Raw genomic sequence first — 13,653 nt, forward strand, 5'->3', positions numbered from 1 at the left:
TGGAAAATATGAGAGTAAAAACAGACATAAAATCCAACTTTGATTAAACCGACAAGACCCTGTAAAATTAAAGGTTTTTATGATATTAACCCTTATCTAATTACCAAAATCTGACTACTTTGAAATGAGATATTTCATACTTGAGATAACATATAATGTTTTTTCTTTTTTTCATTTACGTTAAATATCAATCAATAATTCTTTTTGCTTTAACTAAAAGACATTTTGTTTATACGATTATATTGTAACCTACTTTGATTTTTGTTATATTTTAACTTTTTGTTATATGTAATTAAAAACGATCTTTTTTTTAATTCAAATTTCGGAAATATTCTTAAAATTTCGGATTTTGGTTATAGTCCTAATAACTTTATCTTAAATTTCAGTAAAAAAATAATTTTAAAATTTCGGATTTGTTTCTAGATTTTGGACAAGTTTTCATGAAATTTCAAAATACATATATTTTACTTTGTCCACAACATTTTACTCCAAAATCCAAAATTTGGATCTCAAATGTTTTTTTTTTTTTTGTAATAAAGATACCTTTAATATGACATAAGGTGGCTTCAAAAATAATTTGATTCATCCCAAAATATCTTATTTGAGACTTGATAGTCATTTATGATGGTCATTTGAATATATAAAAGTGTTAATAACTTATAATAAAATTTAGACAAAATCGCAAGAATAGTTCCTGTGGTATATCGAAAATTGTCACTTTTGGCCAAACAAGTTTGGACTAGAACTAATGGTCCAAAAAGTTTTATTTTGTTGCGACTTTGGTCCATTTTGATTTTAAATAACGATTTTGCCCTTTGTATTTAGTTTTTTCAAATTTTTTATTACATAAATGAAAAAAAAAAGAAAAGAAAAAAATTATCTCTCTCTCACAACACACATACACCGGTGGAACATCTCATCTCTTCACCCCTCACCTCTCTCAGGAAAACACCCTAACCGCCACCACCATCCGCCATCACTGCCGTCGTTACCAACCTCCGCCACCCTATTCCTTTCTTCTGTTAAATCCATGTCCTGAAGCCCTATCTGTTCCTGAAACCATAACGCTCGAACGAACCCTAACACTGCCACCCTTCTCATCCAGAACTAGGGTTTTTGTCTTCGAGATCTAATTAGAAGGCGTCGTCGTTGGAGATGGAGAGAGACGAAGTTTGGGTTTGTAGAGGTGACGACAGCGATTGAGAAGGAAAAAGACGAAGTCAGACAACCATTTTGAGCGACGAAGCAAACGAAAAAGTTCAGGATCTATTGGGATTCAACCGCCATTACTTATGACGTCCTCCCTCCCAAACGACTACCACATCTGAAAACCCTAGTAGCGGCGGCTCTGAAACCCTAGTAGCGGTGTAACACTCTAAAAATTCAAGCCAATTTAAACTTTTCCAAAACAACCCAGTTCCATTAAGTCATTAAAAAAGGTTTTCAATACAATTATTATCAGAGTCTTCCCAGAACCATATCGAAAAACATAAACATGAGGAGCGGTACGATCACGCCTTCGCCTTGCCACGGTCTCCTAAAGTACCTGAAAAACATTAAACCACAACTGTAAGCCCGAAAGCTTAGAAAGAGACCCCCAAAATACCAACCACATATACCACGCATAATGTATCACAACCGAACAGAACAGCCATGCACTTCGGGTCTACTATGTGACTGGTCCGCCCTACCGGGCCTTCAGTCCACCTGGTCCACCCTCTGAGTCTATCCATATCCATTGAGTCTGCAGTGTGGTTGGTCCGCCCGCACCGGGCCTTCAACCCAGCTGGTCCACTCTCCGAGTCTACAGTATGACTGGTCCGCCCGCACCGGGACTTCAGTCGGCCTGGTCCACTCTCCGAGCCTCGGCACGTCTGGTCCGCCCTTGTGGGGCCTACAGCCTATCCGGACCGCTCGTTGGGCCTTCGGGATAACCGGTCTGCCCTGGGTATGTTGGCCTACAGCACAAAGCAGGACCCGCCTCAACCCAACCCCAGTCCAACAACCATGTGCACATAAACATACAATCATATAACAATTTACATCCAATCAAACCGATCTAGCAGATCACATAACATAACATACTCTAAACAGGATACCGACCTAAACGGTCACTAGCATATCATCATCCTATATACCAGGATACCGACCTTAACCAGGTCTTTAACGTATAACATCCTAACTATTAGGATGCAAACATAGCAAAGCAACAACATAACAACAATACCCGGATTACAATCCGATAAAGGGCCGACCTTGGTGCCTTAGACCCTGTTGATATAGTGAGGATAACTCACCTCGTAACTACTGACTGAAAAGATAAGATCACACTGCTCCAAACTCTGACACGAACTCCACCACTGACAATACCAAAAGACCGAACTTAATAAATACCAATAATTACCAAATTACCCTGGAGGTCAACTGGTCAACTCTTGGTCAAAGTCCAAGTCCTCAGTCAAAGTCAAACTTCCTGACTGACCCTACTCGCCGAGTCAGCCCGCTGACTCGTCGAGTCCCACGAACTCTGAGTCACTTCCTGCTCAACTCACCGAGTCGTCCCTTGACTCATCGATTCACAGCTCAACCAGGAAAGGTTAGGACCTCACGACCAGACTCGCCGAGTCCAAGAACAGACTTGCCGAGTCCAAGGCTATCTTCAACCAACTCGCCGAGTTGTTCTTCCAACTCGTCGAGTTGTTGCCTATCTTCAAGCAACTCGCCGAGTACACCCATGTGACTCACCAAGTACTACTAGCTCTTAACCCATACAGAGGCTTTCCAAGCCATGCAAGGTCTCAAATCCATAGATCTACTCTTCTACAAGCCATCCATCATGTAAAGTGGCAAAATTTACGTGAATCCAAGGAGATCTAAGCTTAAAACACTCTTGGGCTAGTGTTTGGGACAAGAAGGCTTCACTAACAACTCTTGGGCATGAACTTTATGGCTTCCTGGACCACTACAATCCTAGATCTGACGTAGCAACCCTAGATCTTACAACAAACTCGAGATGGACCTCATTTATGCTCCAAAAACCCCACAATTGATAAATCTAGATGCACAAAAGCTCAAGAACAGATCTCTTACCTCCAATGCGAGCTCCTACTGGAGAATGAACCAAATCTCTGCAAATCCCCTTGCTCCAAATCTTCTTGCTCTTCAATTCCCCTCCAAAATTTCCTCCTCCAAGGCTCTAATTACTCACAAAGGAAAGCTCACACGAATCTAGGGCCTTTGGAACTCAAAGGGGAGGTAAGGAGGCTGGGGAGTGGGTATTTTGTTCTTTATATAGGGCTCAACCCCCAGGATTAGGGTTTTCTTAACACAGCACCAACTCGCCGAGTCCATCCATGTGACTCGCTGAGTTGGTCACTTAACATGCGACCCGTAACGCGACTCGACTCGCCGAGTCTATCCATCAACTCGCCAAGTCGATCTTCTTATTTACACCTTTAGCCCTTCAACTTTACTTCTGAATTTCCGGGATGTTACAATTCTCCCCCGCTTAAATTAGGCTTCGTCCTCGAAGCCTGCGGCAACACAACTCCAGAAACTATTCTCGCAATGCACCACCTGGCATTAACCAAACCAGGTTCCTCAAAACACTACCATCGAAATCCGAAACCCAACTCTTCCCCTGCGGTGTCCTGACCACCGGCTTCATCCTCTGATAACCACACTTATCAACCAAGTACCAATCCATGGTACTTCACTTGTTCCAGATCACAACAATCACTTGACTCTTACGAGCTGGATATAATCTTGAACCACCGGGATCCCGACCCGGTACCGCACTGCTAACATTTTCCTCGTCAGACATATCCTTCACCGAATTCACTACTGAGACTTAACCTGCTCCTTTTCTGAGTCCAACTCTATCCCTTCCATGCTGACAAGATGACACATCCTTCAGCTTTAGAGCAACTCTCATGAGTTCTTCTCCGCCATCACATACACGTACTGAAATAGCTCTAGCATTCTCGGGTTGGGAAAACTCGACACACGGACGACACTTCCAAACATCTCCCAGGATGAATTACCACTACATGCATAATTTCTTGTTCACACCAAACTGGAAATCCAAGGCTCCATCCTTGCATCCCTTCCGAGCCTCTTTGGCTCTACACCCTCGAAACTACTTGCGTGACCTCCGCAGACATCCAACCCGGATGTGATTCCATACCACTGGCGCAGACACACTGCTCAATAACCATGATTGGAACACCTCAATCATACCTCCGCGCTGCTGCTTTCACTTTCGTGAACTTACACTCCCTCTCAGAGCTACATACCTTCCCCTTTCCTTATCCAAGGAAATCTACTTGGCCGCCTTGTCACTACAACAAGTGCCATGGTGCTCGCCCAACGCTACACCATTCCCTTATAGCATAACCGTTATCACATGCACCACACATGCTCTGAATTTGCTTGCAAGGACTCTCGAGTCCATGCACTACCTTCCACTAACCATGATCAATACCCGGGGCCAGACCTTCTGATGCTATCACATCGCAACATACTCATTTCATCTCCTCATACAGATATATCAACACATGCAGAGTCTTCAGCATGACTGGACCGCCTTACCAGGCCTTCAGCCAATCTGGACGACTCTCAGAAACTTCAGCATGTCTGGACTGCCCTCCAGGGCCTTCAGCCTGTCTGGACCGTCCTCGAGCCTTCGGCCTGACTGGTACGCCCACCGGCCTTCAGTCTGTCCAGACCGCTCGACTAGCATTTATCATCCCGAATTATCCCTTTGGACAACTCTTCCATGCATACTGTTCTAGCCCTCTAGGGGTTCTGAACTATAACTCCATCCTACATACTCAATCCCGGCCTGATCCTAGGCCTTCCACACTTAATCGCCCTTTTTACAGAACCCTTGGTCTGTATCCCGCCCCGCTTTCCTGTCACTTACTCATACCAGCCTACGCTTTTGGCTGACAACACCGCTGCTGAATTGTAACGACCCGTTTCCGGTATGTTAATTCCTTGGTAATTGTTGTAAGTTTTGCAAGAGGAACTCGGCGAGTTCATAGCCTGACTCGCCGAGTAGGGTCGCGGCTGCGAGCACGCGTGAGCCGGGGACTCGGCGAGTTCATATCCTGGACTCGGCGAGTCCATCCGTCTGGGTGAAACCCTAAATCCCCGGGTTGCCCACTATTTAAACCACCTTATAACCCCATTCTCGCCTCCCTCACCCTGTGAACGCAGTGAGAAAACCCTAATCCTTCCTTGAGAGCTTATAAGTGTTTTGGTGCCATTTTGTGAAGGTGTGAAGAAGGAGAAGAAGAAGGAAGCAAGGAGAAGAGTTGGAGTGCAAAGATCCAAGGGCAAGTCTGAGTTATTTGAGGTATTTTCGAAGTTCCCTCTTGTTATATGCTTTAAACTTCCATTAGGGCTCTCCTAAGAGCTAGTTGATGCTTGTTCCAAGCCTTATGTGTGCATGAATGCCTTAATAAGTCGAGATATCTTTAGATCTGAATGATGGGGTGTTGTAGAGCCCAGATCTACTGTCTTTTTGGAGTTACTTTGCATATTAACCATAGATCTACCCATTTTGTGCATCTTTTAGCCTTATTTCCCTTGCTCATGAGGTTGTACACGTAAAGTTGGAAACTTTACGTGGTAAATCAGCTTATTGGACTCAGATCTATCAATTGTATGTGTTGGATTCAAACAAAATCGAGTAAAAATCAGTTGCATGGCGGCAACTCGGCGAGTCGGGAAGAACGACTCGGCGAGTTGGGTCGCGAGTCCCCGATTCCTTCATTTTATCAGTGTCGAGTGGATCCAGTGAGTTAGAGAGTGGACTCAGCGAGTTGAGAGTAGACTCAGTGATGGAGGGACTCGGCGAGTTGTTCATACAACTCGGCGAGTCCAAGGCAATCTTCTTAAGCTCAAGAACAACTCGTCGAGTTGTTCATAGGGACTCGGCGAGTCGGATGAAGATTGTCTGAGTTCTTGGATCGGGAGAGTACTCGTCGAGTCGATGCCATACTCGACGAGTAGCAGCGAGTTAAGTCGAAGAGTGAGAATAGGGACTCGGCGAGTTGGCGGCCCAACTCGGCGAGTCAGGTCAACTATGGGTTGACTTTGACGAGAGTTGACTTTGTCTGAGAGTTGGCTTTGACCTGGGGTAAAAGAGTCATTTTACCCAGTGCAGTGTTTAGTATTTGATTGAGTATGTTTATGGTCTTGTAGCCGGGGAGATACCGGAGCAGCAGCAGTTAGCCCTCAGAGCTATTCACTCAGCAGCCAGTTCACGAGGTGAGTCTCCTTTCAGTAGGATCGGGTCTACGGCCACAATGCCGGCCCGTGTAATTATCAGTAGTCCGGTCTTTAGTTTGATATAGTAGCTAGCTGGCTTGACGTCTTTGTGATTCAAGCATTTTTGTGTTATTAGTTCCGGACTTCGGTCCGATGCAGTTAGTTCCGGACTTCGGTCCGATGCAGTTAGTTCCGGACTCTGGTCCGATGCAGTTAGTTCCGGACTCTGGTCCGATGCAGGGGACAAGGTCCCGGTCAGTTCCGGATTTCGGTCCGATGCAGCTAGTTCCAGACCTCGGTCTGATGCAGTGGGCAAGGCCCAGTATGTGATTTATATGTGTTGTATGGTATGTGGTAGTTTGGGGGAGCTCACTAAGCTTCGTGCTTATAGTTTCAGTTTTGTTTCAGGTACTTCCGCTTGTAGAGAGAGGAGCTCGGGATGATGGCATTGCACACACCACAGCTTTGACTTTTATCCTGGGAGTTGATTGGTTCTTGATTTTTATATAACATGGATATGATACAGTTTTTCGCATAATGTTTTATTATTATTTTGAGATACCTCATGTATGGTTTATGATATGACACTCAGATTATGGTTTTGGGTTATGTTGAAAAACGAAATTTTTGGGTCGTATTTTTGGGTTGTTTCATGAATCCCAGACAACTAATCAACCTCTCATGCTTGTTGATCTTCCAGAGAATTTTCCAATTCTCCCCACTTAGAGCACTGACTAACAACCACTGGTCGCCATAACCTCCCTCCCTTAACCTCCCTGCACAACACATTTCCTTACACACGAACCGTTTCCCACTAGAACGAACAACCTTCACAAAGTCCCATATCAACACTGATCATCTCGGACTTGAAAGAAGTCCGACCTTCAGTGAACCATTCTTCAGACTGCAGATGCTACCCGACATTCAGACCAAAAGCCTGATTTCCCACTAATAATCCCCATGGATGATAACCAACGAAACTCCCAATACCAAAACCCTTAACCATACCATAATCACACAACGAGACTAGCAGATATACAATACTCCATAATAATCACAAGATAACAGAATATCAAAAAGGAAACATACCCGCAGCTGCATCCGACACTGCCCTAACCTCCTCTGATGTAAGCTGAAAAGCACGACCATAAGTCCTTGGGGGCTCTACTCCACCTTGACCTCCACCCGTAATCCTCAACGTGGCCGGTGCTGGAGCCTGCACCGACCTCCCAACCAGCTGTGGACAACTGGCCCTCATGTGACCAACCTGATGACACTAATAGCAAATCCTCATATCCTGGGCTGGGGCCGTCTGACGATGTGACATCCCCAAAATCACGTCCAGAAAAGACCGATTTCATTTATGCTTTTTAAAATAATTTCAGAGTAAATCCTTTTGATTTAAAAGTGTTGCGGAATTTGTTCCCAAAACAAAATATGATAGAATAATATTTATCAAAGCATTTCATCAAGAGATGCCTTTTCATTATATAATCAAAAGTCGGGATGTCATGTTCCGATACTGACCATAAAGCATAAACGATAACATTACAAGTCATTCAACAAATATATACATATACAGACTTGTAAACAAAACAACTTGATGATTCAACCATCTTATGCCCTCGCGCCACTTCCTGTAATACAAATAAAACTGAGTGGGTCAGGCTTGGGCGCCTGGTGAGCATATAGGGTTTTCAACCCACAATAAATAATTATATTTAATTTCACCAACCAACAATATCCCGATTACCCATTCCCGTTATCCTCACTTTACGTCCTTAAAACAACATCTATCTCAAGGGACCTAATCTAGGATTTTCATCGGGACGGACATTACTGCTAAGGGGTTTCCTCAACAATAGATATCCTAAAGGCAACCATGAGGGGGATAGAGTACGTCGGTGAACACATCATTCACAACACCTACAGGTTATGAACCTGCTAGCGTTCCACAGGACTGTCTAGAAAGAGTCCGTGGTCGTTATCCATACTCCACTGAATAACTAGATCAACAACAACAACATCGAGGCCTCTCATCTGTTTATTACACACCAACTATCTACCCATGTTCTGCCCAACATATCTTTTTCTATATATATTTTTATACATAGTTTAAAAACCTGTATAGTATTTTCATTCAATACATATTCCACATAACAGATGAGACACACCCACATAACACGTATTTCATAGAAAATAAATCAGATCTATGAGATAGAAGAGAGTGAATACATATTCACACACATAACCACAAAATTATACACATAACACGTATTTCGTATAAAATACTTCATAATTATGCGTTAGAAGAAAGTAACTACACACTCACACATATAAACAACAATATACTTAATACACTCAGACCATACTTGTATTATTATCGCGTTTATGAAAAGTAGTATACACTCACTTGATCAGAAGATGATCGAGCAGCACTACGACTTGCAAAAGTAGTATTCTCCGTAGATCTGGAAGATCTTCACAAAAATCGAACTTCTCGCAGGCAGAGCTTCGGCTCGGGAATATTACCGGGGCTTCGGGATACTTATGGCACGCAAAACGATGCAAAACGTGAGAGAGAGAAGAGAAAAATGGCAAAAGAACTCGGCAGCCTCACATCCTATTTATAGGAGTCTGGAGACTCGTAGTACGCTAGGCGTACAGGCGTACGCGGGGCGTACGCGTCCGAAACGTCATGACATGCGTCATCCGAAGAACTCGAGTGCGAGGGACGTCACGCTTCGCTGTACGCTGGGCGTACTCCGGATGAGTCCGATGACTCCTCTTCGGATAATACCAACATTAGGAATTAAATTTAAATATTAAATATTTAATAAACTTCGGAAATTCATATCTTCTTCATACGAACTCCGTTTTCGACGTTCTCTATATCCACACGTAGGTGAGACAACGCTCTACAACTTTCCTTTAGACTCTGTCAGCTAATTTTGATTTTATTTTTATTATTTATTTTTAGAAGGTCGGGACAGAAAACTTCGTTATAAATTCATAACTTCTTCGTTTGACGTCCGTTCTCGCCTAACTTTTCATCGTTTCGCTACTAACAACGAGATCTTCGATTCCCGTTTAGATTGTTTTGGCTAAAAACCGCTCGATCTCAAATCGAGTATTGTAACGCCCGTAGATCCGGGCTAGTCAATTTAGAGGCAATAGGGGTCGAAAACGACTTTTCGACAAAAATATTATTTAGAATAAATAATCTTAACCAAGTTGTAGAATATGTCACAAGGTTTCCGTACATATAAAGAATGCCGAAATCCGAGTTATAACGAAGAAGTTATGATCCGTCGAAGTTTCGCGTCGGAACCGGCACGGCACCGGGAAGCGTAAATAGTAAATTTATGATAGAGCGAGATTTAGACTTAACGCTCTAAACGAAAGTCGTAGAATATGTTAAACTAAGAACATCGATAAAAAGAACGCCCAAATTTGACTTCGTATGAAGAATTTATGATTTTTCGAAGTTTCGGATTAGCGGTGTACAACCCAAAATTCGAATTTTAGGTCGATTGTTTTTTTGCCGACACAACCTAAACGAGAATCGAAGATCTCGTTATTAGTAGCGTAACGATAAAAAGACAGACAAAAATGGACATCGGATGAAGAAGTTATGAGATTTTAACGGACCAATCCTGTCCCGGCCTGTTAAAAATATAACTTTAAAAATAAATTGAAAATTAGCCGACGGAGTCTAAACGAAAGTTGTAGGGTACGTTCCCGCTTACGCATGGATATAAAGAACGTCAAAAACGGAGTTCGTATGAACGAGTTATAAAATATAATAGCATATTTACATATTAAAATAAAGTATAAATCATATATACGTATACATATATATACAAATTTATATATCATTAGAAAGGTATCGACGATGCGGTCATTATAAGACTATGGTTGAGTATTTTCGATATTAGTTTAGTACAAAAATCGTTAAATCTATTTAAAATAGTACTGTAAAGGGGTGTTTAGTCGTTTATATAACTATAAGGTCATTAAGTAATAATGGAGGGTAGTTTTTGTAAATTCAATTACTATAAATAAGACGCTTGGGCTCTCATATTTCTTGCACCATTCTCTTGATTCAAGAGTCTTTCTCTCCTTATCCCTCGAGCATTTCGATCCCTCGTGATTCGACTTCTCTTTCTGTAGTTTTAGTATAGTAAGGTGAGCGTTGAAGCGCTGCACGAATCTTTCTTAGAAAGATTCAGTGACGAAGTTCTGCCCCTGCAGAGCCCGACTCCTAGCTAAAATCCTCTTGTAAGTAAGTTATGTTTACCCTCTTTTAATATAGTTTATATTTAAAATTAGTATTGTTATTATGAACATATAATAAATATTTGAGCTATTATTATGACTTATATAAGTGTCGTTATAATATCTTTTTAACTACTCCCGGTACGGGGAATCTGGTTTAAAGGGCCGCATAGGGTTGTTGGATTTCAGAAGTGCTATACGCCAAAATGGTCCTTCCCTCCGGTGTTTTATGTCTGGCCCTTGTCCGTACATAGTGGTTGGAATGTATTGTTTAAACGCTTATATAATAATAATAATAATAATAATAATAATAATAATAATAATAATAATAAGACTAATAATTAGTCACAGTAAATATTAGACTAAAATCTAGCGGTAATAATACTAGGTTTCGTCGAAGAAAATTATTTTGAAGTAAACGAAGCGCTGTCCGAGTACCGAGTCACCACCTTCTCAAGTGAGTGCATAGTTACTTTCATCTTACACATAGATATGAAGTATTTAATATATATTCTGTGTTGTGAGTGCATGGTCCCTTTCATCTTACACATAGATATGAAGTATTTTACTATAAATTTACGTGCTATGTGTGCATATTATCTGAATAATTGTTGTCTATGCTGGTGAAAGATTTTTATACATGTTTTAAATGATGTAAACTGTATAAAGTATTTTATATCTACAAGATATGTTGGGTAAAATATGGGTAGATGAATGATAAGGGATAAAAGCTGAAATAGAGGAACATTAGTAGCATGGACCTAGTGCCCTATAGGTATACATTGGCATCAGTGGACCTAGTACCCTATAGATGAGCACTGGCAGCAGCGCCACAACCCGTATATGTTTTAGATCTACGGTATACGTCCTAGCAGCTGCGCTCTAAGGACAGTATCGGCAGCTGCGCCTAATAGGGAGCCTTATGACTATGACAGTGGCGTTAAAAGGTCAATACCGGCAGAAGCGCCTCATAGGAAATGTCCCAATTCTGGCAGTTGCGCCTAAGTGACAAGATTAGCAGCTGCGCTTGACCAAAGTGTCATTGGCAACAATGGACCTCATGTTGTTTCCTTAGGAATGAATGAATGAGAAATAGTTGGTTCTTAGGGTAGATCCTTAAGAATAAAGAAGATAATGGGGATGGGTAATTGGGTTGATTGTTTGATTGTTAAAACATAATAATTATATTATTGTGGGTTGAAAACACTATGTACTCACCAGGTTTCCCAACCTGACCCACTCAGTTATGTAGTCGTGTTAAACCTAGGCTGTTATGTAGTCGTGTCTAGGATCAATATAGCCTGGCCAACTATATTCATTCGAGACACGGCCAACATGTGCTTGGGAGTGACTGTGGTACGCAGCATACCTAAAACTTACCCAATACCCCAAACAACGAGTCGTCGTTGCAATGAATCATGAAATACTATGGGAGTATTTCTCGAGCCGATCCGTTGTAGAAGTCCTCATTCAAGTGTTACTCCTTGATCATTCCTTTAACGATAAATCATTTGCTTTGATAACTCCTTCCTGTTTTATCGCTTAATAGAATATCTGTCTTGATGAAATATCCCCTGATCCATATCTCTTGATTCAATTCAGAGGACTTATGATCCTCTCTTTCCTGATCTTTTTAGATCAAGATGCCTCCAAGAAAAAGACCCATTACCGCCGCCGCCACCCCCTATTCAAATCGATCTGGAAACGCTTCAGGCAACCATTACTGCCACACTATCAGCCCTCCTACCTCAACTAAACCCTAGTGGTTCAGGGGGTGGTTCCCAAACCCAAAACCAGGAAGGTAATCAGGGACACCGGAAGGAGTGTTCCTATAAAGACTTTATGAACGCAAAACCCACATTCTTCGATGGCACAGGGGGTGTCATTGCTCTAACTCGGTGGTTAGAGAAAATTGAATCTATCTTCGAGATTTGTGCCTGTTCGGAATCCGGCAAGGTGAAATTTTCCGCCTGTGCGCTCATCGATAAAGCTTTGACTTGGTGGAACGGCCGAGTCAAATCCCTGACTCTACCTGTAGCCAATTCTATGGGATGGGAAGTTATGAAGGAACTACTGCGCGCAGAGTATTGCCCCCCGGGTGAAATCCAGAAGCTGGAACATGAGCTCTGGAACCTGAAGATGAAAGGTTCTGATATCGCCGCTTACACTTCAAGGTTTGATGACTTGGCACTTCTCTGTCCGGGAATGGTTACCCCGGAGAGCAAAAAGGTAGAAAGGTTCATCTGGGGATGAACCCAGCCAACAAAAGGGAACGTTATAGCGGCAAAGCCAGATACCTATGACAGCGCCAAATGTCTAGCGCAAACCCTGATCGATCACAATGATGACCAAGAAGAAGCAGACACCACTCCTAAGCCAACAGAAAAGAGTGGCGAGAAAAGAAAGTTTTGGAAAAAGAAGAAGAAGAGTCAGTCTTCCCCAGAACCCTCGAAGAAACAGCAGATAGTGGCAGTCCACGCTGCCACTACCCCTGTCGCTGTATCTGCTGTAGGTTCCTCAGCCCAAGTTCCTGTTACTGGATATGTCGATATCCTCCCATGGTGTGACCGATCTAGCTACCACCATCGCATCCCTGACCCTTGTCGTGCAAAGTTTTGTAGAAGCTGTGGCTAGGAAGGTCACCTCGCGCGAAGCTGCAAAACCCCAACCCCATCAACTAGTCAAGCTTCTGGAGCTGGTATCGGTCAAACCTGCTACAACTGTGGAGAGATAGGGCATTATAAACGAAACTGTCCTAAGACAGTAACATCCGGCAACACCGGGAGAGTCCTAACTATGGGACAAGAAAGGACAACCGCCGACCCCACCGTTGCCACAGGTATACTTCTCCTCGATGAATCTTGTGCCCGTAACCCTTTTCGATTCTAATGCTGTAAGAATTTGCTAACCATTTATTCAAATATCTTTCTAAACTAAATCCTTCGTTAGTAATCAAAACGTGTACCGTCGAGATGATCAACCAGTGAGAAGGAGAACGTTAACGTCATATCCTTAGATCGTATCCTCAATTTGGATGATTATTCCTTTCCATTCGATTTAATGGTAAACTTTTCGTGAAAAGCTTTGATGCGATCATTG

This window comes from Lactuca serriola, chromosome 8 (assembly GCF_051521515.1).
Source record: "Lactuca serriola cultivar US96UC23 chromosome 8, Lser_US96UC23_V15, whole genome shotgun sequence".
NCBI classification, from domain to species: domain Eukaryota; kingdom Viridiplantae; phylum Streptophyta; class Magnoliopsida; order Asterales; family Asteraceae; genus Lactuca; species Lactuca serriola.